The 2,836-nt window shown below is 31.8% G+C and overlaps 1 protein-coding gene across 5 annotated transcripts in view; it reads right to left on the bottom strand.

The window, feature by feature from the left end:
* Positions 1-2,836, bottom strand: part of LOC108740591 — a 140,863-nt gene that overhangs the window by 76,914 nt on the left and 61,113 nt on the right. The window lies entirely within an intron of this gene.

Genomic DNA, 2,836 nt, shown 5'->3' with positions numbered 1-2,836 from the left:
TTGTTAGTAATTTTGATAGAATGTTCTAGAAGGAAAAGTAGTGAGAGAGAGGGTGAAGACACTAGTTTCTAGGAATACACAGAATTAGATAGTACAGAATTCAAGAGAAAGCAATTAAGGGTAAAACCAGATATTAGTATGGGAGTGCATGCAGGTATGGTTGAAGTTGGATTTCCAGGTAAAAGTGATTGAAAGAACAATAGAGTTTAGATTGAAAGGAAACCAAAGTATTTACAAGATAAGAAGTTGAAAAGAATTGAAATAATATTTGAAGTGAAATAATATTCGAAATGAAATATTATTTGAAATGAAATATTAATTGAAATGGAAAAATTAGAAAAAAATATTTACACGCAAAAAAAACAAAAACAGTTACTTCGCCACAGTACATATTTGTACCAATTTTTAATAATTTGTATTATGTAACAAAAATTACCGTCTAGGTTCGTAAAATTTCCACAATTTTTGTGTTGTTAAAAATCTATGAAAAGCATATCTGTCGTGTATCTAAATGTAAAAATGACATTTTTTCATAGTCAAAAAAGCAAAAGCTGAAAGTGGATTGGTCAGACCCTAACGGTTCACTTTAAGATAGGAACGAAAGCCGTTGTAGAATAGATACCTACGATTACAAAGCCTCAAACTGTAACAATAATCGTAGAAAAACATACCAAAAAAAAAAAAAACGGAAACACGAATCGTCTAGTGGACTATAGACTTCGCTTTTGTATTATAAACAAGACACTTTTTTATATTCTATTTACATTTAGCACTATAACATTAAATTTTATGAACGTCATCAGCGAAATGACGCAGAATTATCGAAAGTTCAAAACATTACAAAGGTATGAAAAGAATGAATATGCTCCTAGCGACAATAAAATACTGACGATCAAGATCGTGGTGGCTATTTGAAGAACCGAAAGCTTTACAATTCTTCATAAATCCTGAGATGAATCCTCAAAATCCTCTTGCTATTCTGAATTATCTATGTATATGAAGTAAGTTATGTGAGACCTTTACAAATGCGCATGCTTAATTTTTCATTTTTTTAAGTTTTAATAATTTTAACCCCTTGTCAGCGAAGGTAAGCAAAGACCTTACCCCCCTCCGTATGCTAACATAAACATTGGTACATACCTGCATATTTTCTTAAAATCGTTATAACTTAACCATAAAACACCTCGTGAGAACGAGTGAGCATTATCAGTTATTTTGGGGAATCCCAGAACATGCGTTTTGCTCTCGAACATAGACAAGTAGGGTTGTCATATTTGTTCAAATCAGAGCCCACCAAAGTTTGCGGAAAAATAAATAAATTTTACTAACATAATCATTAATAACCAGATCACCGTCCCCATATCATAAAAAATAAACAAAGAAAATAGGAATGGCGGCAAAAGGCTTCGCTCCGAGTGGCAGAAATTTACGCTACGCCGCTGGGGATTCTGCAGGCTTTAAAGGGACCCCTCTAGATACTTAACAACTCAATTTTATTATGGAATTAAAGTCCATTTTTCGTTATCTCGCATAGTTTTATAGATATCTTCGTGTAAATATAAATTTCTGCATTTTATCTTAACGTAATTAATTTTGTCTTCTCTTCTAAATCCCGAAAGCGTCCACCAATAAAAACATCAAAAGTTTTTGGAAGTGGAATTATGTAACTAATCTGATTTACGTAAACTTTCTACTTTCTATATATTAAAAAAGCATAAATACTGCGGATAATCGGCAAGAATTTTGATATCCACACCCTCGTCCGCATCCGCAATGTTCAGTTTCTTAAAATCCACATCCTCGTCCGGAAACGCCAATTCTGCTAAGGAGATTTAGCGAACACCTATGTATATGTTGAACTTCAATTTTATAACAGGAAACACATATGTCGAAAAATGGTAAACATTGAGCCCGGCCTGCAAACTATTGACAATTTCCTAGAAATAACAAGTAAAAAAAAGAACTGTACGTCTTTCACTCTCGCGATGCAATTTCTACCGCTCATTTACCGATTATAATATGGATCATTTAAATATACAAAATTCTCCTAAAACACCTCATAATATGAACTGAATTTTGAAAAAGACAAAAAAACTATTAAAATAACACTAACAATTCTACTAAGAATTAAAAAAAAAAAAACGAAATATTCGTATCCACATCCATATATTCATCCTCGTTCTTATTAGCATTCACATCATATATACATAGCTGAATCCCCACTAAAGTTGGCATCCTCATTCGCATCCCCAAGCTGAATCTCCACTAAAGTTTGCATCCGCTAAAGCACATCCCTTAGGTACACGAAGAGAAAAATTACCATGCACATCACTATAAAGTGGGCGTAAGAAACATGTATTGACAAAATTCAATTACTCCAATAATTTTTGTAATAGAACCTTATAAACTTTACTAGAAAGCATATGAATTTTTACTCCACTAGTACGAGAATTTTTCCAATATTAGTCAGTGGCACCGAGACTATAAGACAGCATAAAATTTTTACAAAATTTTTCTCTCTGTGTACAAGTCTAATAAAAGGTACGTAACTATTTGGCATACAAAGTAATTTTTGTGTAGAACCCAATAGAAATTTCATGCGTTATGGCGAATTTTATCAATTGCAGCAATTAATTGATAAATAATACTGGTCTGCAAAACAATTTTTTTTTTCTCTCCTCATTGTTTTCATGCAAGATAACATTATATTTGGTGCTCTAAACACGGAATTTAACATGCAAATAAATATAGCACAAATTTTAAATATAATGCCTATTTAATTAAAAACGATATTATCAAAGTAACAAAAATTAAAAGAAAGTAAAAAAGACTACGG

Source organism: Agrilus planipennis, unplaced genomic scaffold (assembly GCF_000699045.2).
Source record: "Agrilus planipennis isolate EAB-ADULT unplaced genomic scaffold, Apla_2.0 scaffold250, whole genome shotgun sequence".
Classification (NCBI taxonomy): domain Eukaryota; kingdom Metazoa; phylum Arthropoda; class Insecta; order Coleoptera; family Buprestidae; genus Agrilus; species Agrilus planipennis.
The sequence above is the reverse complement of the archived record's forward strand: the minus strand, read 5'-3'. Positions and strand labels throughout refer to the sequence as shown.